This window comes from Neodiprion pinetum, chromosome 7, assembly GCF_021155775.2.
Source record: "Neodiprion pinetum isolate iyNeoPine1 chromosome 7, iyNeoPine1.2, whole genome shotgun sequence".
NCBI lineage: Eukaryota > Metazoa > Arthropoda > Insecta > Hymenoptera > Diprionidae > Neodiprion > Neodiprion pinetum.
In genome coordinates, this window is record NC_060238.1 from 4,561,009 (window position 1) to 4,585,941 (window position 24,933).

The window sequence follows — 24,933 nt, forward strand, 5'->3', positions numbered from 1 at the left end:
TACCGATAATAATAATCATATGTGTAGATGCAGAGCATATTCATTTGAATGGAGCTTTATTCAACATATTCATCCCCGCAACTGAGGGGCTGCATTCGACTGATTACAGATGAATCACGTGCATACGAATCATGCTCTGCATTCGTGTAACGATTATTCGCTTCTCGCTTCAAGAGTTCGTCATGGATTGTCCAGGATTTTTCTTTTTGAATTTATATTTGAATAAATAAATTTTGATTCTATATAACTGCGCGAAGGGAAAAAGGTAAACTTTATAAGTAACGTATGGAGATTATTGTTATATTATTCGATGAATAGAATCAAAATTTATTTATTTAAATATAAAGTCGAAAAAAAAAATAACAAAATTTTTTTCTGTTCACCTGTGGTTGATTATTATTTTTAATATAAAGTGATTTAAATGCGAAACTGAAAATTGTTTCATTGTTATTTACAATAAATATCTGAGGAAATAGAATATTTTACTTAAAATCCAAAATATCGTTCTGGTTTCTACGAACGTTGTTGACACTTTTTTCTGAAAAATCTCTACTCAAAATTGTTGAAAAATACTTAGCAACAGAAAATTTATCTGAACAAAGAACATTCGGTCGTTGATAACTTTGAAAATATTACTTTATCGTTTGCCAAAGTGAGTTAATTTAATCCAATAAAACCGAGACTGACGTGTTACGTTTTTTCCAACAAAAGAAAATAACCGTTTAATCTAATTTCACTCCGAAATTTTCTTATTAATCGGAAATTATTCAAAATACAAAATTCGTGTATCGAAATTAATTTTCATTCTCAACTAGATTAAATTCCCAACATTTAATAAAACATTTCCTTCGTTACTTTCAGTCTTTTCAATCGAAATTTTCACTTCAAATCGTTCGTCCAATAATTCGCCGCTTTTATTTAAGCCCCCTACGAAGTCATTGACTTTTCAATTTCACACCGATACATGAGGAAATAATAAACAAGCTCTCGTAGCTGTTCGCGAACTGTAATTAGCCGTCTCGTGTATCCATTGCACTGATGAAATTGCACTTTCATTGCACGGAGAGACAGGAAGAGAAAAAAGAAAAATTAAGCAAAACAAGAAAAAAAAAAACGGTTCAGGCTGCTATATTTTTCGCTCGCGAATTATCGGGGATGCTGAAATTCTCTTGCCTTTGCTATTCACGGATTATAATTATTATGCCACTGAAGCATGTCGTTGAAATATGTATATATATATATATATATTTTTTTTTATTACATATATATGCGCGAGTTTCAGGTATTTCATTAAATTAATTTCTTGCGTACCTCGCGCTTGTACTTGTATTATATATATACATACAGATTACATATACATATACATGTACGTATAAAACGCACTGGCTAAAAAGATGTGCTAATTTTAACGGATTTCGTTGTACCTTCGTTGCGAAATTTATGGTAATTCAAAAACACACGCGTTTACGAATAAAGTGCGTTAGAAACAAATTTTCACTTATTATTCAACATCTTGTTTACTGTAATAATACAACATGTTTCTTAATTTATTTCGATATTTTCGTAGCGAATTAATTTAATGCGTATTTATTAAACAAATCAAATTTTGAAGTTGCGTGTGGATTGGAAATACTATAAGTTTACGTTATTTTTTTTTTTTTTTATAACTTTGAGAACGAACGGATTCTTATAATTAGATAAAAAAAAATGTCAACTATTTTTTCCATTTTTATTTCGCATAACATTACCGCATTTCAATTTTTGCACCGCTATGCGGTCTTGTGTAATATAATATATGTATGGGAAATTCCATGCGAATTCCCAACCAACGCTTGACCCTCACAATTTTTGACTTTGTTGCAAAAATTTTACTGCAATTGTCCCAACTCTGAAAGAGTATCCTGAATTTTTTTCACATTTTTTATTCAACTGATCGATTGTTTACAAATATTGAGAGTGATTTTGAAAAGGATCTTTTTTAAAATACTGAAAACAAGGTGATAAAAAGTAAAAAGAAGCAGCATGCTTATTAGGATGGTTCTTATATGGGGTCAGAAAATAAAAAATCATGACGGAGCCTGTTAAATCGATTCCAAATGGGGGAAAAACAAAATCCCTAATTTTTTCGGACTTTCATTTAATTTCCCCAGTCACTCTGTTTAAGCGGGAGGTTTCAAATTATTCAAAAATGTGCTCACTCACTATATTTTATACTGAATTTTATTTCAAAGTTATTCGTTGGTAAAAAAAAAATCCATAATCTCGAATATTCAGTGCGATTCGTCCAAAATATGATGGACATTTTTTTGAATAGTTTGAAAATTCCCGCTTAAAGGGTTAAACTAGGGGAATGAAATAAAAATGTGCAAAAAATTAGGGATTTTTTTTTTTTTCTCACTATTTGGAAACGACTTGACACGCTTCATCATGAATTTTTATTTTTATTCGATCCCGATGTAAGGACCACCCTAATTCATATACATGCAAATATGCGATTTCCGCAGTTTCTAGTAGCGGAATTAATTTTCCGGCCGCATTCGGTGATCGATGCTTTCCCCCTTTAGATATGGGAGTAACTATCTACTACCCACGTATCTACATCGCGTAAAGTCGATGACGTTACAAAGCTGCTGCACCTACGATTCGAAACATCGAACGAGGAGATTTCATGACGGGGAGATTATCCCGAGGGATTTTGATCAGCAAAGAGGAACGGCGTTGTTCGTACAATAGAAGGGTTCGTTTGAGAGGCATCATCGCGACGAGTAATATATGGTACAACCCGTGCCAATTAGGAGGGCATTAATAATAAGGGATAGTCGGTATGATAATCCAGACGTGATTCGCATCTCTGATTCGATCATTAATCACCTGCGTGTCGATCAGCAGCGGCTCTGGATTATTATATCAACGCAACGCCGAATCGGGGGGCTTAATTATCGTGAAACTTATAAAGCCGAGGTGAATTACAGGTAAGGTTTCTTAATTTATCCGTTAACTTCGCACAATCGCGAACTTTACCGCGAAACGTTCGTTTCGTTATTCAAGTTGAAGCTTTTTTTTTTTTTTTTTTACCTCATACATTATTTTTAAACATGGAATACGGTTGAAAAAATTTTTCAAACTACGAAGAGGCAAAATGCTTTTTGATAAAATAATACCGAAGCTGCTTGATTTGAATTTTATTAAAATAAACTCTCGTTCGAGTCGAGAAAAAATTAAAGGCCACGAATTTCAAGTGAAGGTAATTAATTTGTAATTTTCATATAGTTTTCCTGCTTCGATGTCAAAACTCGATTATAATTCTTCGATGTCGTTAAAAAATATCTAAAACAAATTTTGCGTCGCAACAATTACCTTTTACAATCAGCGACATTTTTTTTTTTTTTTCTAAACTTTATTCCAGACTGTAACGATTTTTTGACGAATTGTTTTTTTCGATCAGGTGAGCCGATAAACTTATATCAAATGTATATTTTTCGTAACGAGAAAGAAAAAAAAAAACAAGAAAAAAGTACCGATACAACTTGTCAATAATATGACTTTCGATATTTTCGTTGAAAATGAAGGCGTTTAAATATTCGTTCTACACGAAGAAGATTCGGTTTAACTTATCGATTGATTTCAGTGATAATTTCTTTAAACAGTGTAGATATTTCAGAATTACATGTTCTCCGTTCAGACATTGAATCCGATACAAAAAAATCCTTGAAAAATTGAGCGATCAAATATTCTTTCATCCACGTATCCGCGTACGATTGTAAAATCTAGATCGATGGCGGAGAAGAGCTTACAGAAAGGACTGGCGTAAATTTCGAGCTTTTCTATTACGAAAAAGGGCTTTGTACTCTGCAGAGAAGGGGCTTAGATTCGAATTTAATACCTGCGTCCGTCCGCGACACGTTTCACCCTGAGCGTGTATGAATCAGGGTGCCACATGCCGAAGGTAAAAAAAAAAAGGGGAGGGGGAGGGGGAGGGGGGAAAAACGACACGAAAATGAAGAAAGAAATAAGGAAACGAAGAGACAAAGACGGAAAAAAAAAAAAAAAAAAGAGGGAGGAAGGAGAAAATATTGCATATCGTTCGCCGGGATATACGTGAAGAGGACGGTAAAAAATTTTGCGCCGCAATGATATCCAGTCGGAATAATCCTCTGGGGGATGACACGCCTGTCTACCTCGTTGTCTGCTGCTACCATTCCCTTTAGATGCATCAAGGGGGACGAGGGTGATTGTAATGCTGCTCTACATCGTCGTGCGGTGAAAAGAGTGTAACTCGGAGCTGCGAGTAATCCGAGGATTGTGCGATGCAATCCTGTTCTGTACGTGTACGCTGAGAAGAATTTCATTTGCGATAGTAACGAGAAAAATTGGGTGAAAAAAAAACTGTTTGAATATTGTTGGAATTACGAAAAACTAGGCACGCGTAAACATTTTGCGCTATCGTCGATCATTTTTTGGTCATTGCAACGCAAAATCAGTTTCTGAGGTTCGCTCTGATTTTTTAGTTAAACAAGGCTTTAACGTCAATTTATTCTCGCGCGAGCGTTAAATTTTCGCAACGGTTGCGAGAAAATCTAGCAACAGTGATCGTAATGAGAAAGAACAGTAACGGATACTAGATTTTCCGGTAACGGCTAGAAAACTAATTTTCATTTTCTACCTAGAACAATATTTTTCGATCTTGGTAAAAAATGATAATAGTCAAGGACTAAGCGGTAACCGGAAATAAAAATTTCCCTCAGTGTACGTACAATTCATGCAGCGCGAATTGTACACGGCTAGATTTTGACGTTGAAGTTTTTATTTTCGAAAAAAAAACACATAAAAGTTTCGTTCTTTTGACGCTTTCGCGAGCACCGAAAATTCTGTGGAATTGATGCCGTTCACAGAGAATTCGAGGATCACAGGTTGAGGGGTTGAAATTCCGAATTCGAAAAGTTTCGAAAGCGGGTGATTACGAATTTTTTGATGGCTAAAGTTAGGGTAAAAAAAATTCTACTCTCACGAAACATCAACGTTTCGAGTGTTCCGAATCCCGAAGCTCAAAGCTCCGAAAGGGCGAAAATGAGAAAATTTCAACATCTGAAACATGGAAATTCTGAATGATCGAAGATTTTCAGCTCTGTGGATTTCTGGTTCGGTGAAACGTCGCCACTTTGAGCTTTCTTTGTTTTCGATTTTCGATATGTTTACGTTCGGAATCATGGTTATTCTGATTTTTTACTTCGCTCTATCGTAACTTGATTTTTCGAAACCCAAGAGGAAATTATCCGAGTTGTAATTTTGAAATTTTAAAAGTCACTGTGACGAACCATAAACGTTTAAAACACCGAATCTCGAGTGCAAAACAGTTTTTATCAACGAAGACACTGCAAAAATTTGATTTCACTGAAAAAATTCATGCAGTTTGTACGATTTTATAAGCGAAAAATACATCTCGTTTGACTCATGAATTTATTTCTGTACTACAAATCGTTTGAAAATCAGACAGATTTTTCCCTCAGCTTGTCGGATGAGAAAGAAGAAAATCCGGTACGCATAAAAGCGTCATAATTTACGGACGATAAAGTCGCGATGAATCAGCAAGAAGCGAATGCAAATTATTGCTATCTAACACCTAAAACTCACGGACGATTTGCGAAAAATTCAATTACGAAATCAGCAAAAAAAAAAAAAAAAAAAACGACGGATGCAGTCTTAATAATTTACAGATGTTAAACTTGTGATTGAAAAAAAAAAAAAAAACAATTTTGACGAATAAAATCAGCTATTTCTCGCTAGAATGAAACAAGGAATATACATTTTTCGGTAAAAAAAAATATTAGCATAATTATATTTCTATGATGAAAAAAAAATGGTAGAATAATATGAATTTTCAAATTTTTTCAACGTAACGAGAATGTTTCAAGTTAAATTTCAGGTTCCAAAATTTTGTACCGTTATCGTAAAGAGACATTTTTAGTTATAAGTGTTAATAAATTAGTTTCAGTGACGCGTTTGGAACCAAATCGCTTTGCCACATTTTCGTTTAAACAATTTTTGAACCTGACTGTACTACGTCCCATACATTTACAAAGAAATGAGGTCGACTATATAACCGGAAATTTGTAACGACGCACTTCAGAAGCACATTACACAAGTTCGAAAGGAAGTTAAAAAATTTACCCTTCAAGAAAAAAGACAAAACCCCCAACAGGGATATTTCTGTGCTAAATTTGATTTCACGCCTGTCGCTTATGGCTTACCAATGAAATTTGATACCCGGATTTAATGCTTTAAACTACCGTCCTCGTTTCGGGCACATTTTACGACGACTAATCGTCGAATTTAAATTTCCACCTCGCCGCTCGATTCTTCCTCAAACGAATCCCGCAGAGCTTTCGTGACTTGCCTCGGGCAATAATACCGGATTGCCAAACACGGCTGCAGGAGTGAGATGGCCAATTTTTACCATCCGTTTGCCGTATCGTTTCGAAATATGACAAACACGTGTTCAATTTTATCCACACGACAGACCTCAAAGATATCAGGATATTACAATAATTTCAGCGTAACATCAGGACCAACGGCGTAATCGTTCTTGTAATCTGATGCAGATGCTTCGTGTAATTTTTGTAACCGCTTGTAATCCCTCGTAATCGTTCGTCACCTTACAACTCTCTTTGTATCCGTCGTGTTATCTTCACAATCCTTGAAATCATTGTAATATTTGTAATCACTTGTAATCTCTTGGCAATCCGTGAATCTTCGTACAATCCTTGCAGTCTTTTGGTAATCTTTTCTGTCTCTGAAACCTTTGTAATTCTTGTAATCTTTTTACAATCCGTGTGATCTTGGTGTAATCCTTGCGATCTTTTTGGTAATATTTATAATCTTTGCCGTGTCTGGAATTTTTGTAATTATTGTAATCTCTTTACAATTCGTGTAATCCTTGCAATCTTTTTAAGCAATTTTTGTAATCTTCACTGTCTCTGAAATCTTTGTAATTCTTTTAATCTCTTTAGAATCCGTGTGATCTTAGTGCAATCCTTGCGATCTTTTTGGTAATATTTATAATCTTTGCTGTATCTGGAATTTTTTAAATTCTTGTAATTCCTTTACAATTCGTGTCATCTTCGTATAATCCTTGCAATCTTTTTGATAATTTTAGTAATCTTTGCTGTCTCTGAAATCTTTGTGTAATCCTTGCGGTCTTCTCGGTAATATTTGTAATCTTTGCTGTCTTTAGAATTTTTGTGATTCTTGTAATCTCTTCGAAATCCCGGCAATATCTTTGCAATCCAGTTTATCTACGTGTAATCCTTGCAGTGATTGGTAATGCTTGTAATCCTTGTAATCCTCCATGTAATCGTAGTCGGTGTTCGCCACTTTTACACAGCGATTGACCCCTTAATCAAAACGCGTTGAAAAATAATTTTCGGTTTTTCGGTGTAAGAAATGTTTGATGAAATTGTCGATTTCTTTCAGAGTGTACGACTTGTCGGACATTCTTCACATCCGAGTTCACATCTCGTTCGGTTTTGATGTAGATAATTTAAAAATCTAAATTTCAGGGATACGCGTATCTTCTCATCGAAGATTGATAAACCGAAGTCAAACGTTTCGCGGTGAGTTGAAATTATGACAATTTCGGTTTCGGAAGGTAATCACGCAATACGTTCGTATTTCCTCAATTAATCACTGTTGTTGTACACATTCCACAGCGTCGTTTTCATTCCGATGTCGTATAATAATATATGTACGCGGAAATGATAAATTGCCCATCGTCAGTTGAGTGTGGTAAGAGCGTGGATCGCCATCCGTTAGGAAAACGATCGCCGAACAATTTTTCAGAAAGCTGTTCTCGCGAAAAAACAAGCATAACCGAATCTAGTTGAAAAAGGAAAATTCAACGCGTTGTAATTGATCGAACTGTCGCGATAAAATTCTCGGTAAAAAAAAATTTATAACCTTCTCCGCGTATCACGATTTAATCCATAAAATTGCCTGAATTGAAGATTTTTGATTCATTCATTCAAACCCTTTTTATCGTGTGAAATTCTACAAAAATACGATTGCGTTGAGGGACCGAAGAAATTTTCGAGAGATACATTTTCCGCTGAACCGGCTCTTTCGTAATTTATACCTTCCATCCAGTTCGCCAGATTTACCGACCCATGAATAAACGCCCACGTGAAAACTCTCAACTTTTCATCAAGGATCTCAATAACTACATTCGAGAAACTTTGAGCCCCAGTCGAGATTTTGTTATTTGTCTGAGGAGAATACGATACCATTTTTGCCGTTCAAGAAACGGTCCAATTACGCGATCTCCTGAAAGTCGTTATAAAATACAACTGTGTTCAAGATTCCACAGTTGAAATTCGTCGGAAGTTTTTCAAATCGTTTCTTAAATCTAGAGAACAGTTATGTCGCATGTATCAAATTTCGAATCGATGATCTGAAATTTCGACCCCAACTTCGGACTGCGGAATAAGATAATCGACGTGTCCTGAGCAGCTTATTTCGATTCGTCAATCCTTGTTCAAAGGGATTCGAGAAGTTGAAGCTGCCTGAATTGCCCGCAAAAAAAAGACCGCCGGAAATTAGGCTTTACACGAAACTTGGGAAAGGGTTCGACGTGCGTTCTTTAGCAAGAGACGGAGAAAGATCTGCGAACCGCCACATAACCGACACCCTTGCCGAGAACCGCAGACCTATTTCGAGTTGTTCGAGGAGAGTTGGCAAAACTGCACAGAGATCGAGGTAAAAGCATCATGCCCGACAGAAGTCGAGTCTTACGATTAGACTGCGGCTCGAATGGAAGAAAAAAACTTGGAGGCGAGGTAAAACTTCCATTTCCACAGCCTCGAAAGATTTGCAATATATACGTAATTCCTGCGCAGAAAAACTTTTTTTCGGTACGTCACTTTTTTATTCGCGAGATATGCGACGATCGGTTTTAAAGATAAATGAGCCTGCTAAGAAAAAAACGTTTCAAAAATATCCAGAAATGCTAAATTTGGGCCGATAGTTGTGAAGAGAAATAAAACGACGCGACGTCTCTATCAAGCTATCGATAATTTGAGGAAAGGGTTTTGCAATCATAACGATCAAAATTATTAAACTCTGCACTGAGAGAAATTTTTAATTCCGGTTAACGCTCAGTCCTTAACTATTTTTATTTTTTTACCACCATCGAAAAATACAGTTCTAGGTAGAAAATGAAAATTAGTTATCTAGCTGTTACCGGAAACTCATTTTGCTCATTTCTCAGATCCCTGCGAAATGTCTGAGGAACATTCGTGGAATTGTACGTCATAGTATGGTTATAATGCACAAATATAATTATTTACGAACACCTTTTGTACTGTGCTCAAAACACGCGATACTTTCCATCACCACGAAAAAGGAACAAGGACCCTTTAACTCTCAAAAATTTAAGAACAAACCTTGATTCGAACCTCCAACTCCTGAAAATTCAAGTACCAAACTCTAGTTCAAAGTTTTCAGTAAACGATTGAACTTGTTTTGACGCTATTCAATTTATTGTATCCTCCTCTATAGATGTATTATTACAGCAACATTCGAGTGTTCACACTGAATAATCCAAGAACCATTTAGACAGAATTTTGACAATTTTCAATAACATTTGAAAATCAAGCAAAGCAGTTCGACTGTATCTATTCAACGTTCTTACGAATAAAAAAAAACCTTTTAACGAGAGTAGCTTCAAGTTAATATGAATGCAAAGTTCAAAAACTTATAATTACATTGAACAGCACTACCTCTGCAGGATTATAGGAGGTTCTAAACAGACCCTACTTTGAGCCTAAATTCGGTGAATATGGAAATTTTCGACGTTTTTAGCGTCAAACTTGGGGTCTAATATTGCATGGAAGTAGAATTCACTCAACTATCTTAAAGCCGTAGATTAAAGTAGGCGCTAAATTTCGACTCTTGACTGCTCGAGATTTCTTTTACCCAATTTTTTCTTAATATCCCAACTCTTGATTCAGACGTTACATCTCATTCATTCTTAATGCAAAAAAGAGGAGAATCCAATGTAACGAGTTTGGACCTCATCAGGCCAAGGATCGAAAGGATTCAGAATCAAATTAGAACGGTCCAATTTCGAAACTTTTGGAAGCAGCCTTGTTGCCCGGATCTCAAGCTGAAATTCGATCCGTTTCGGGCAACTCGGCTCGAGTACTGAGCGATTTTAATATGTGAAATTGGAGGTCCTAACATGGGTGCGTCGGTATTTGCTACTTGTTCTCTCGAGGCTGCCGGTTTCCCTTCGTTATTGCAACCGCAGGGTTCGGTAGGAATGTTTCACCCGAGGACCCGGGTATGAATGGATGTAAAACCACACTTTGATCAGTCATTTTGAACGGAAGCATTAACAGCTGCATCGTATAAGCCTGTGTTTCAATATTGTTAGCACTGCAATTTGAAAGATACGTTCGCAATTTCCGCACTAAATTATAACGCAAAAAACTAAATTATAAATTATCCAGCAGCATTGCTAATTAAACAAAAAATTTCTCTCAGTGCCCGAGCTGGAATCGATAAACAAGTTTTAAATATTGTGTCAAAATTTCAAGTAGATCGGATAAAAATTGACCGAGGAACCATTTTCTTATTAATTTCAATGAAAAAATTTCAAAACATTCTTGAAACGCAAATTGTTCCAAGTGTATTCGTTAGAAAAAAAAAAAAAAAAAAAAAAAACACTCCTACAAATAGGCATGATTTTGGACCGCCAAGCTGTACCACCACCCTTAATTGGGCACGATTATTAGCGAGTGCAGAAGTAAGGACTCTTTTCCCCCGACGCGTTTAAGCCGAATAGAAAAATCGCTTTCTTCGCCTTCGAATAACGCCAAACGGTCCATCATCCCTTCTTATGGTTGGCTATTCCCGCGACCCCTGAGAACTCCTTCCCGCCCGACTGGATACGGGTAAAAAGCTCCGATTGATACGTCGGATGTTAGCCAGCTGCAGGCAAAGAAAATCCCACCTCGTAGCAATGTTCAATAATGTTCTTATAGCCTCGGATTATCAACGCGACTGATCCTTAACGATGTAATGGCTATACATTGATCCAGTCTTGTATTTGCGAGATGATTGATAATCCGATACATCAAGTGTGACATTTTCTTGGACCGACTCTCAAACTTGTGATTACAAAGAAGTTGGCATGGTTGAAATAGCTCCAAAAGCAGTACCAGTTCATCACTGTTGACTCTATATCGTATCGGAAATTCTTTGGAGTTCCCACGGTCCAAATGCGAAATGAAGGACAACACAACCTGAGAATCAAATAAAATCAGGTTAAAGTCACTTCTCTTTCGCAAACATAATTTCTCAATATTTGATCAGAATCAGCTGCATGGAGGTTATCCCCGTGTTCGCAGTTAACCCTCTGCTCAAACTCTGATTACGTAAACTTTTCCTATACATTTCGAGAAAACACGGTCAGTATCTACACCTCAAGAACAATAACTGTAAGCCTTGTGCGTACGATGAATATACAAAGGTCCAGATGGCGAACCATCGAAGTTGGAAGCATAACCTCTTGGTATGCGCGAGACGTTGAGTTTGAAGCCTAAGAAATAGGTGTTTCTCTTTTAAAAGGGGGCTGGCACAGGCAGCGTCTGAGAAGCTGCCCGACGTGTCTTGAGTCAACAAATTTTATCTAAACAAATAGTCACTCTCGGAAATGGCAGTCTCCTTTATATTTATTGGAGGTATAGTATTTTTTTTTTTTTTTTTTAACCTATATTATACCGTTTCGAATTGGTTCGGCAAAAAAGATTCCGGCTATATGTGTAGGTGTAACACCCGTACGCCTATACCGGGAAAATCTCTGGAAACTTGAAAATCAACCGCGCATGCGTCAAATAATTAAATCTTATTGGTCGGCAAAACCTTCACGCAGCGATATTCTTGTCCGCGATGCAGGCCGGCCAACGTACGAAAAATGTGTACGTTTTAATTTTCAAAGAGCATAAGCATTGAATTCCAACCGTTCTTTGAAGAATCAACTTTCCGACCCGACAACAAACGCTTCCCAAACCTTTCCGAGTCGCTACCTCAATTATTTGAGATTCTAACCTCGAAAATTTGTATCAACTGCATCGCCGGCAGAAACAGTTTGACAGCTGAAAACTCGGGTTGGCTAGCCTGAAACGAAGAGCCGATAAAACTCGCGCATGCGCGTTTGATTTTCAAGTTTCACGAGATTCTCCCGGTATGGAGATATACGGTATCATGGTCGAGTACAAATTACGTCTATGTATCCTGCAGCCCACGTACTCGTAACATCGGCAAATACGAGGCTCAACGGATTTTTTTTATACATGCAGCCCGATCGTATAACCGCTTATCTCGGATTCGGGGAAACTCCGACGTTGTTACGAGGCTCTGGAGCTGAACCCGTATTTGTTACCCTACCGCCAAAGCTCATTTGGCTCTGTACGATCTGTTACGACCTGTAGTTAACCGTGCGAAGTTCACGCGAACCCCGAATTAATACCGCCGCAAAATTTCTGTACTTGTATATATAGACGCCCGGCTGTTGAATTATCGACGATTCGATATTCACTCGAACAAATCTCTCACGTGAAATGATTGTTTTCAGACTCGAATGAATCGCTCATTCTTTCGAGTCCCGTCCTCTGTGATAAATACTCATTTCATTCTATTGAAGGTATTTTCGGGTTAAGGTTTTTTAGTACTCCTACCCTTACCGACCGAGTAAACTCGCCCTTTTTCTTTCCACATTAAATAAGCAAACGAACGGAAAGGGTTCAAATTTCGATTTTTCACAATATTTCATTGCGTATCTTGAATAAAATCAGATTATTTTAGATCTCAGATGGTGTGAGCTTATTTTGACCCCGGTTTGAAGCGGAAGGGTTGACGTATCACATATTGTAGCTACGATAAGAGTTATTATCGTCGTATTAGATATATATTAGAAATCTGATCAGAAACCAAATTTGGCGTGATCTGATATGACGCTTACTATTTCGTGGTATCTTTTTATTTCCCAGATAGATGATTCCTCGTGGTATAAGTCGAAGCAGCTTCTTTACGAATAAGGATATAATAAATTTCCACCGAAATCACGATATTCAGCTGATTCGGTTTTAATTTCATGAGATGATGAATGTCTTTTAAGCAGTATGAATGAGAAAAGTCAAATCTTGTTAAACCGAACAGAGCTTTGGAGAATAAAATTGTACATAATATATATATGTATATATATATATATATATATGAAACTGAAACATATAATGTATATATATATATATATATAAGTATTGTAATTCACGTCTGAGCGAAGAAGGAGACTCGTTTTCTAATTGAGGGTGAAAATGCTGTTTTCACCATTTTCCTGCCGGTGGTTTGGCCTGACAGCATCAGATCTGTTATATTGTCAAGTGGCAAAAGCCCTCCTTCTCCCCCCTCCAAAATTCCGCTCGATTCTTTCTCTCCGTAGCCGAGGCAGACGACGAATTGGATACGAGATAACACGAAACTCCGAATATTCTGCGCTTTCCAACCGACTCGCAACAATTTCGCATTCCTGTTAATGAGACGTGGAAAGGACTTTTTCACACCTAATTCCCCTCCCCATGTTTTCTACAAATGAACCAACAACAAACAGCTCTCTCTCTCTTTCTCTCTCTCTCTCTCCCTCTCCTCAGACTCGTTCTACACAACACGCTTTGTTTTCTTTGTTTGCGTAGCCGCGACAACTCCGTTGGGATTTAGAGATAGGATGCAAGAACACTCCACTCGATTATTATTACTCACACATGTGAATTTCCAAAATTTATACCATCGTCACGACGAGGAGATAATTTTTATTTTTGTGCTTCAAGCGTCGTTCGGTTTATTTATTCATTTATTTTCTTTTTTCTTTCTCTTTATCTCTATCTGTTTCTATTTCTCTCTCGCCTTACTGGCAGACTGATATATGAGACTCAATATATACAGACTTTCAATGCCTTTTCACAGCTACGATATTGATCTCAAGAAGAATGAGTTAATCCTCCCCGTGTCGAAGGAATATAAAAGAATGAAAGTATCATGTATTTATCGTTCGAAGGGACGGATTTTCCCGACTTCCGTAAACTTTTCACTCGGTGGTATTTTCGGGTCGAAAAGTTATTAGTTTCGAAACGAAATTTATTCGCTCTACAGGGTGTTTCCAAGTAAACACCGCGGTATGTTGGGTTGCCTATTTCTGAGGGGAATAAATATCGGTAAAACAGAACTACCGAGTCAGGATCACTTGGGTCAAGTCAAGTCGTACGAAAACTTTATCGTGACTCCGGAATGAAATCACTGAACGCTTCAGCATAGTTTACAAAAAAATGAAATAACTGCTTGACCAAATTCACACAACCTGGCAACACGAGTAGTTCAATATGACTCGCGTGAACTTTAAAAGAGCTACTTGCCGATAATTCGGTACGTCTGTTTTACCGATATTTGGTCCCCTTAGCAGCAGGCAACTAAACATACTGCGTTATTTGCGAAAAGGAATTTACGAAAGCGAAAAAATTACCTTCCACGTTATACGTAACATTATCATGGTATTATCACGTGCTTTACTTGAATGCTTGGAAATAAATAATATTCGTATTCTTTACAATCAGGTGGGAATAAGAGTGGAATATACTTGAGGGAAAGAAAAAAGAAAAAAAAAGAAAAGAAAAAACAACGTTTTGAATGATTCACGCGAAGGGAAAGCCGTCGAGAGTCACACAATGGATAATGAAACACGTGGACGAGATTACGTGAGCACGCAATGAAATCGGTTCAATTATACTGTCGAAACACTGCACATGGTGAAAACCCAGGGGATTACGGGTCAAATTGCAAATTATTGTTCACCCCAAATGGTTATATTCTCACGGTTGTTCATTGTGTTATCAAATGTCTTTATTCGCAAGTTGTGAAATTATTTTTTACATAAAATATGAAATTAAATATCTATGCTCAACATTTTTTTTTTTTTTTTTTGTGTTCAAATGATTCGAAACAAATCAGAGCGATATCGTCAACTTTTACGTATGACTTCAGTATTTTCTGCTTTCATATTTTTAAAGAAATTTTTTCACATCCTTCGAATATATAAACTTGATAGCTGAAAAAACGTACGACTGTATCGTGATAAAATGAACAAAATGCATTGACTTCCAACCAAGCAACCTCTTTGAAATTTTTTTTTTTACACGAGGTATATTATAATGTAACCTACCTCGTTTCATTTTTACTACATATGGAAAAAGAAGATCCCTTTTGCAAAAAAGAGTCAGAGAAACTCGAGATTCGGGCTTATGAACCACCGGAATAAAGCTACCAGAATACATAAATAAATAACGCAGACAACCCCGGTGAATATATTTCTCTCAATTATTTACGTCTTCTGCAATTTTCACGTATATCCTAATAATTCCAAATTTCCAGAACTCAGTGAAATTTTTCAGAAATACTCCCAAATTCTTTCTATACATAACTTGTTCATTAAATTGCTCAGATTTCTTTCAAGAATTTTTGGTTGATCGTAGATTAAAAAAAAGAATAAAAAAAAATATATATATATAAGATAAATAAAATTTTAAATTCCAGAGAAAACTTCAACATTTTTTTTTACGAATAATTTCAGGGAAAAATTGTGTGTGTGTGTTTTTGTTTTGTTGTACTGAACAATTCTCATTTTTCATTTGTGCAAAAATTTTCGTATACCAGCTGCTATGAAGATTTTCGTTTCGGGTTCGAATCATTCTGGCTTGAACCTTTATTCCGAGTTGCTTGTTTTCGGCTACGTTTCCATCACATTTTTATACATATGCACGGACGAGTGTTCCGACGGTCTTCCATACGCCCCATAATACACGTAACGTCTACAATATTACTGAACACATTGCTTCTGCAAGGATAAGGGAGCCATAAAGAACTTAAGCTCCTGCTTTACGATTGCATGTTGTAAAAATAATGGGTGAGAGAGATAACTGACGCTCGATGCTGCGATTATTTTGGGATTTCGGAGATGTTTATTAATATTTCAAATTCAAAAAACACGTAACGATATTTTCGAATGGAAATTTTTTATAAAAATTATAGGAACAGATACAAATTATATGATAAATATAATCATCGAATTTGGATTAATCTGAAAGAAATTAAAGATAAGAATAGTTCGATTGGAATTTCTATTTTTTTTTTTTTTTTTTCTCACTTTTATCTTCGACGACCCGTTTGAATCGAAGTTTTATCGCAAACTATGCTAATGCAGGTTTAATTTCTTTCTTTCTTTCTTTCTATCTATCTCTCTGTGCGTTTGCATTCAAGTGGCGCAGGACCAAAAAAAAAAAGGAGTAAAATGAGGACACAGTGAAACGGGAAAAATGAGAAATATGGGTAATTACGATACATATCTCTCCGGTTTGTACAATATTTCACGTACGGATTTCAGATTGCAAATCTTCCACTCGGATGAGGATATAAAAAAGCTGACCGTATTTTTTTTTTTGTTTCTCTTTTTCCGTCTGCAGGAACTGAATACGAAACAAAAAATAAAAATAAATAACGATTCATCGTCGCGAAATTCGTACGTCACGAATATAGAAGATGAATTTTTAGAAACAAACGATTGGACTAATCTGAGAAAAGAATTTTGTCGATGTTTATAGACAATAACAACAGAAAATTGCCAAGTATGAGTTTTTTTTTTTTTTTTTTGTTTAGCTTTCAACACCAGACGATGTATTTAAACGAACTCATCTTCAAGCTACTAGAACTTTATATCAATTTTTTTGTGTATTTAGAAAACTTTTCAACATGTTTCTTTGCGGATTTTTCCTATTTCTGACAGTATACTAATGCGTTTTCAATATTCGAGAGTCATTATTGCGATATAATGTACATTATTATTGTTAGAAACAAGTTGATTGAAAAAAATTGTGAAATTTCAAGGAATATTTCATTTTCGAGAAAGTTATATACATGTTTTACATGAATTATAAATTTTTTGGGATCGCTGATTGCGCATCTGATATCGAATATAAAAAAATTCAAGGTGGCAGATCCGATATGGCGGACAAAAATTTCAAATTCCATCGAATCCGGAGAAAAAAGTCTGTCCAGAAATTTTTGGGATCGCTGATTACGAATCTGCAATCAGATTTAAAAAATTTGGTATCGTGAATCCAATCAGCGGCCCTGAAATCCCTTGCATAGAAGTTGTAGACCGTATTCGATCAAATTAGAAATTTTTGTCCGCCATATTGACTCCACCATCTTAAATTTTCAAAATCCAATTTAAGATTCGTAATAAGCGTCCCAAAAAAAAAAAACCCTGGAATATTATCTTGTTATAAAATCAGACTCGGCGCACAATAACTCTGTGTGACTCAAAGGGTTGGTTTAGGTTAGCTACTAAAATTTCTTTTTTTTTTTTTTCCAACGATTCTGAGATGGCAAAGAGCTTACACATCAAGCAGGCGCGCATTCATGCACGGCATGGCATAGAGAGAGAGAGAGAGAGAGAGAATTAAGAGCGCGAGGAGGTGAAGAAAATTAATACTTGCGAGAGTGGTGCTAGATTATCGTTAAAAACTGTATTACATTTTCCCTAGACGGAGCGAGTGTAAGAAGCGAAGAGAATTTGAAAAATAATGAAAAAAAAAAAAAATATTGAAAAAGCTACAAAAAAGTTTCGCAGTATCAAGCTATCGATAAAAAGAATGTGATTAGCATAAATGTATATGCATGTAATACATATATATTGCGTGTATAATGTACATATCTACAGACTGTTTCAGGTAAAAAAAAAAAAAACAGGAAGAGCTAAAAAAAAAAAAATATACGGCCTTTTTTTAAATCCTTCCGCACGCGGCTGAAACTTGTACGCCTTGTGGCTTGAGAGCGAAAAGAATTTCACACACACAGGTAGCATTAATTGAATTTATTTTCCCCAAGTAGCCAACGCGCACATTTTTCTAACTGGTATAACTTAAATAAGTCGAGCTTGCAGCGCGTGGATACAGAGAAAATCGTTTGAAAAGAAAAATAAATTACTAAAAAAAAAACAAAAATTTTTACTTTTTGCCCAACGTATATGGGGGGGGGTAATTAAAACCCTCGAACGCGATTATCGAGTGGTGGGAAAAAAACATATATATATATATAACGCATACGTGGATATATAGATACCTACTCGTATATATTGCGAAATTAGATTAGCTTATTTTAAGTGAAGGTTTTGTAATTTTTTAGGGCAGAAAATTATCTGCGATATTTTCAAATCGAGGCAAATATACAGAGTGACCCGTTTTAAACTATACACTCAAATACATCGAAGACTATATAAACTTTAAACAGTGATTAATTATTACTGACAACTGTACAGATTTTTAACGTTTAATCAAATCGATTCAATAATGGTATAATAAAAGGGCATCGAATCAGCTTGATTACTACGGAGTTTCAAACGATTCCAGAAAGCAGCGTAACGGTCTTGAATTTAATTTTTCTTTAACGCTAATTGAAATTTGAAATATCATTTTATGGATGCTCGTCGCGTATTTATCATCGATGGAAAAAAGGAGGAGCCGAGAAGCTAATCTATCGAGATTCGTAGTTTTCTCACGCGCTTCGGTTAACTTAATTTCCAAGTATCGTGATACGCCTTTCCTCTGTCACTATCTTCCAATTAATTTCTATTTTTACCTCCCTCGGGATATCCACAAAGAAAATCAGCCACACTTCGGGCTGAATTACAGCATCGAGAAACAATTAAGGAATCGTGTTGCGTCGGTGTAGATAAAGCGAAGCGAGTTTCATTGGTATTCAAAAATTGTCTCGTGGAGGTAAAACTTTATCTGATATCTCGACGCGAAAGTGTTTGAAAAAGTGAATCAAGTCTGATTCGTTCTTTACTTTCTCACGAGGTTTAAACACTTTTGTACATATTTTCAACGGACAACGTTTTAAAAGAATCTTAATAAATGATTGTCAATTTCTTAATTCAGGTGGAAAAAAATTTCTAATAAATCTTTCTTTCCAGTGTGACAAAAAAAAGAAAAATTGCACCGAGAGAAATTTTTAGTTCCGGTTACCGCTCAGTCCTTAACTATTTACATTTTTTTACCACAATCTTTGCTGTAACAAATGAAATTTTTTCTCAGTGTGAGATCGAAATAAAAAATTTTTCTTCATTGATAAAACTCTTTCAATATTGTTCAAGATTGTTTCACACATTTCTTAAACAATTGTTTTCTACAGTGGATAAATATCCAAATATTTACTACTTAATATTCGTCGATACCTACAGTTTTATTATTTTTTAATTCAGAATTCCACATTTATCTTTCACATATCTATGCAACTGTGCACGTATGCTTTCAGGACTTGTATGTATTCAAGAATATAATACAACGAATCAATCTGAATCCGACTCCGCATCTCTGGCCACCAGGGACCCTTGCCTCTTGGCGAATCAATTCAATTCTATTGTATTCACATCTCTCTCTCTCTCTCTCTCTCTCTCTGTATGAGGTATAATCTACAACCTAAACAACATGAATAAATTTTCATGGGACCAAAATTTGGGAGAAGAGAAAATTTGATATGACACGAAGGTAGAAAGTTAAAAGAAACTAGAATTCTATTAAGACGATTGAAATAAAAGTTCGGAAATTGTTGTAATCATATTTATAGTTGTCAAAATTGTATTTCTTTCAATCATAATTGCTACGTAACATATTTTTCTTTCGGTTCACTGAATTTTTTAAGCAACGAAATAATGCTTGAAAATTGATTTTTTTTTTTATACGCAATAGTTGAGATACAGTTGTAAAAAAAGAACAGTAAAAAACGCTTTTAGATTATCTGAATACGTTTATAAAGACTGACGCAAATTTTCATTTTCTACAAAGAACTTTATTTTTCCGCTCGTGATGGGGAAAATCACAATGTTTCGGAACACTATAACTGTAAGAAATTTCTCTCGGTGATAAGGAAGTTTCTCTTTTTATCGAAGAATCTAATCTGAACTTCCGACTCGTTGCAGCCGTTTTTCGTTCTTTGCTAAAAGAAAGGAAAGTAAAAATGGCAAAAAAGAAAAAGAATTTATGTACGATCTGAAAGTTCAATTAAGTAGTTCGGAATGTAGAAACTTGCCTCTCGATTTCTGTAATCCTAGAACCAAGCGCGTGCAACTTTCTATGAAAACAAACCAGCCAGTTACCGCTAAATTGATATAACGTCAAATTCGCGATCCTTTATCGCGCCAAGGTCCCAAGGTGTTTCCTGTGTCTTCATTTATCAAAGTTATGGGGCGCAAAGTTTACCCATTTCGCCTACAACATTATTACAATATCAGAGATGCATCACCGTCTTCAATTTTCATCGTATTAAAACGCTTTCCGCTATACATTCACTACTGTAAAAGTTCAATCGTTTGAAAAATATCTTATTTCACGGATGAAAAAAATGATCCGTGAAACGTCGATGAAACAGAAAAAAAGAATAAATAAATAAATAAAAAAAAAATCCATCAACAGACGGAAAAATGTGAATACGAATTAAGTATCATACTAATTTTCACAAAAATTTGAAATTCCAGTCGAGCTTCTGTATAATTGAAATATTTAGCAGTATGTTCGTATACAAGTTTTAAAATATTCTAAATTTTATATTATAATATTGTAAAAAACTGTTGTGTAAAGGATTTGGGTAAACGGTATTACGAATACGGCGGTATTTTTTTTGTTTTTTTTTTTTTTTTTTACAGCGACAATCAAAATTTTCGCACCGACTGTATAATGATGATATTTTATAATATACGGAAATACGTTTCACGACTTTTCCTACCAAATGAAATCATGTATGAGAGAGTCAGAGAATATTGCGGGGGACGATGCCCGACAATCATACTTGAATCGTATATGAGAATCCACTTCTTTATAAAACGTAAATGGGATTTTCTCGAAATATATGTAAAAATTGAGGGTAGTAAGCTTTTATGGCTGAATGCTTGATCCCAAATACTTTTGGTAATACGATTTTCGATACGGAGGCGAATCAACCTCAAATTTCATTCTAATGAATTTATTTATTACGCATCGTATGACAATCGATTGACCGAGTAAGCAAAAAAATTTTCCTTTTCTGTCCTGCGGTAAAAAAAAAAAAAAATAGAGATATTTAATAAAAGATCATCAAGTATCATTCAAATTTACATATAATGTTAGTTCTGTAACTGTTATTTACAGTTTAATTTTTAAGTAACTGCAATATATTCCGTAATAAATTACGCGCCTTTGAATGTTGTGTAATTTTCTTTTTTTCACACGTTTCGAGGACGTTTCTTTTTTTTTTTTTTCTCAGTGCACGGTTGAAAAATCTGCGTAGAAAATGACTCCAAAATTTCGGTCGAGCAAGCTTCAGTTCAATAGAAACGTACTGTCATTTGTCGTTTATTATACGAGAAGCAAAAAGCGTTGTCAGGGTTTCGAAAGTGTAACTTGGGGGAGCTTAAAACCCGATATAACGGAATGAGATATTACGATCCCCGGTCGTTATTTGCAATATTTGTAAGTCAAATGCCCGCCGGCCTCGTAAATTATCGTTTCTTTTTTTCGATAAAGATAATAATAATTATTGGATGTAATTTAAGGTCCGTGTGTAAATCGAGAGAGCGAAATATCTACTTTTCTTTATTATTCGATACTTAATTATTGTCAAGTTTTTCCACAATCGGTAGATATTGTTTATGGGTACAAAATGAAAGTCAGTTTTATGCCTGTAACTGGAAAATTTGCTACGCCTCGTTGTTCTTGTTTTTTTTTTCTTTTTTCATTATAATCACGGTCAAGATATTTTCCTGTAAGTATTTCGATAATCGGATTCGTTTTTGATCTTTCTTTTTATCAGATATTTCGTAAGATCGTATTGATCGTTTGTAATTGTAAACTGTTATTCGATTTTGAAAATTTTATAAATCAGAAGAGTTATGCCCGGCTTCAGACTAACGTATAATTACGTCAGATTGTCCAATAGTTATACGTAACAATGAAACTCACTTAAGCACCTGTAAATTTTGTGCATTAAATTCTTGAATTAAAAGAGTCAAAAAAATTGCCACCATACCTACATATTATCTACCAATTTCGACGAAAAAGTAAACAAGGAATTTCATTTGTCAACGAACTTATTTGGCTAAGAAAAAATTTAATAAACTAAACTGCGAAAACAAATTTAATTCTGCAATAACCAGAAAATTTACTATATTAAAAGTTACAATTACCCTAAACAGTAACTTGTGCCACATATTTTTATATAACACGAACAATACCCAAACCGTTATAATAATAATTTTGCCAATTTTGCCATAACATTGTAGAGAAACGAAATTAGTTTCCCACGACATATTTAGACGGCAAGAAACGAAAAGTTAAAAAAGATCGAGAAATAAGTTTCAGTTTGGATTGTAAAAAACTTTTCTACCAAACATAAATAATTTTGTATTAACGCAATACTGCATATTTCTGCTTTTCTTCGACTTTCACGGTCCGCAAGTACCCGAATTTTTCAATCTAGAAAATCAACTCGGTAATCTTTTTTTCAGAAAACTTAATACCCTACAAGAGCATGCCTTGAAATTTTTTTTTATCGCAAACGCTTCAATTGTTACAGCATTTTTAATGAAAAAAAATAATTTTTTTTTGCGCGTTATTTAAATGAGAAATTTCAAATCGCCAGTGAAACCTTTTAAAATTGATCTAAAAATCTTTCCGAACGGGAGAATTTTTTTTTCGACAGATCAGTTTTTTGGCTCACCCTCATATGTATATTATATACATATATATATACAAATATACTTACAAAAATTATTCACGTCGTCCCGCGATCCGAAAGTCTGTCGAGGATTTTTTCGCCGTTATCTCTTTCGCCCTTGCATGCAGAAACATTTTGATCGGAGCCGAAGCGCGGGATAATAACCGAGGGTGTTTTTCGGCTGCTCTTGGCAGCTGTGATTTACTTACGATCTGCTGAACCCTCGGAGCATCTTCTATGTATCAGTGATATATACCGTCTTTATTATCGGTACACACCGAATGCGGGAATGCGATCCAAACTCTACCCGATAAATTCCTTCCAGTCACCCCCACGATGGATCGTGCATTATATCTACGAGTAATGTTTTCAGCCCTTTTCAAACTCGGTAGTGAATTGTAGTAACAGTGGTGGAAATCGATGTGGTAAACACGCCGAGTATGAAGATATATTTTTACGAACGGTTAGTTAAATATACATATATATATATATATACATGTATATTAGGCTGATTCAAAAAAAACGGCTAATTTTTTTTTTTCAAAATCCTCACATAAAAACTTCCGAGAAGGTGTGAAAAGACGCCTGTAAAAAGCAGAGCCCTTAATATTATTATTAAGAGGTCGCGCATCGGGAATTTCTATTTCCCGTTTAAATAACACAGGAATAAATTTTTTTAAATTTTGCAATTTCGTATTTTTGCAACGGCTCATTGAATTAGCGGACCAAAGCATATTTTTGTAGGAAATTTGACGCTCTACAAAAAAAGTCCTCACAAAGTTTTCGATAGTCACACTCCTTCAAAAGTTATTCGAGGTCAAAGTTGAACTTACAAAAAAATTCAATGTTTTTTTTTTTTCGATGATGCTATGAATCTTTTCTCATTATTTTGTTATAAAGATATATTTAATAAATATATCTTACTCTAATTGGGCTTTTTCAATCATTAATTTTCCCATCAAGTCAATATAAAGTTACCTTACAAAAATGCGATGTTAAATAATAAACATGTTATCATGGAGAATCCATAACTGATGCACTTGACTATTTAAAAATGTAATTGTTCCGAAATCTATCCTCTTTATAACAAAATAATGAGAAAAGATTCATAGTATCATCGAAAAAAAAAAAACATTGAATTTTTTTGTAAGTTCAACTTTGACCTCGAATAACTTTGGAAGGAGTGTGACTATCGAAAACTTTGTAAGGACTTTTTTTGTAGAGCGTCAAATTTCCTACAACAACGTGCTTTGGTTTGCTAATTCAATAAGCCGTTGCAAAAATACGAAATTGCAAAATTTAAAAAAATTTATTCCCGTGTTATTTAAACGGGAAATAGAAATTCCCGATGCGCGACCTCTTAATAATAATATTAAGGGCTCTGCTTTTTACAGGCGTCTTTTCACACCTTCTCGAAAGTTTTTATGTGAGGATTTTGAAAAAAAAAAATTAGCCATTTTTTTTGAATCAGCCTAATGTATATGTATACGTATGTATATCACACCATAAATTCACTGCCCTACAAAATTTCACCCCCCGATTGCAAATAAATTTACCCCATCGATTTGTCGTGTTAATTTTTTCTTCATCTTTCAACGGTCGAGAGAACGATACGAGATAGGTTACCAAAAAAAACCTAAGGTATTTTCAAAAATGCATGGTGGGGGAGAGGGTTGATTTTTCAAAAAGATTTTCTTTCGATTTTTTTATGTTTTTTTTTCCTCTCGTTTACTCTGAATTTTCTGTTATAATCGTTCTTTTTTAAATTTGCAAAGTGGAAGGAGAGGCGCGCAAACATACGAGGAAAAAAAAAAAAAAAGAAGAATTGATTTTGAGGATTTTGATCGGCTTCGAGGGTGAGAATTTGAATATTTGAAAACGGTGCGTGGCCTCGATTTCAAAAAAAAAAAACGACGTTACGATCGTGGTAAGAATCGATTTAGAACGGTGACGTCCTCTCGCGGCGAGAGTCACGCGCCGACTGAACATCCCCCAGAAAGACAGAAACAACCCCCTGGTGGACCGGCTGGCATTATTCGCCTTGCGTTTTACGCGTACGATACGAATATATCTGCGCGATTGTGATGA

General features: G+C 35.2%; 1 protein-coding gene across 3 annotated transcripts in view; it reads right to left on the reverse strand.

The window, feature by feature from the left end:
* Positions 1-24,602, reverse strand: part of LOC124223299 (probable G-protein coupled receptor No18) — a 38,094-nt gene extending 13,492 nt beyond the window's left edge. Inside the window, exons 1-2 of one of the 3 annotated variants that reach the window (XM_069137834.1) lie at positions 24,402-24,602; positions 22,894-23,199 (exon numbers count right to left, since the gene is read on the reverse strand). The gene's annotated coding sequence lies outside the window, so the exon portion shown is untranslated. Of the gene's footprint in view, positions 1-22,893; positions 23,294-24,401 lie in introns of those variants that run through there. The other 2 variants (XM_069137835.1, XM_046635121.2) reach the window with 2 other exon arrangements.
* Between the last annotated feature and the right edge of the window lie 331 nt (positions 24,603-24,933).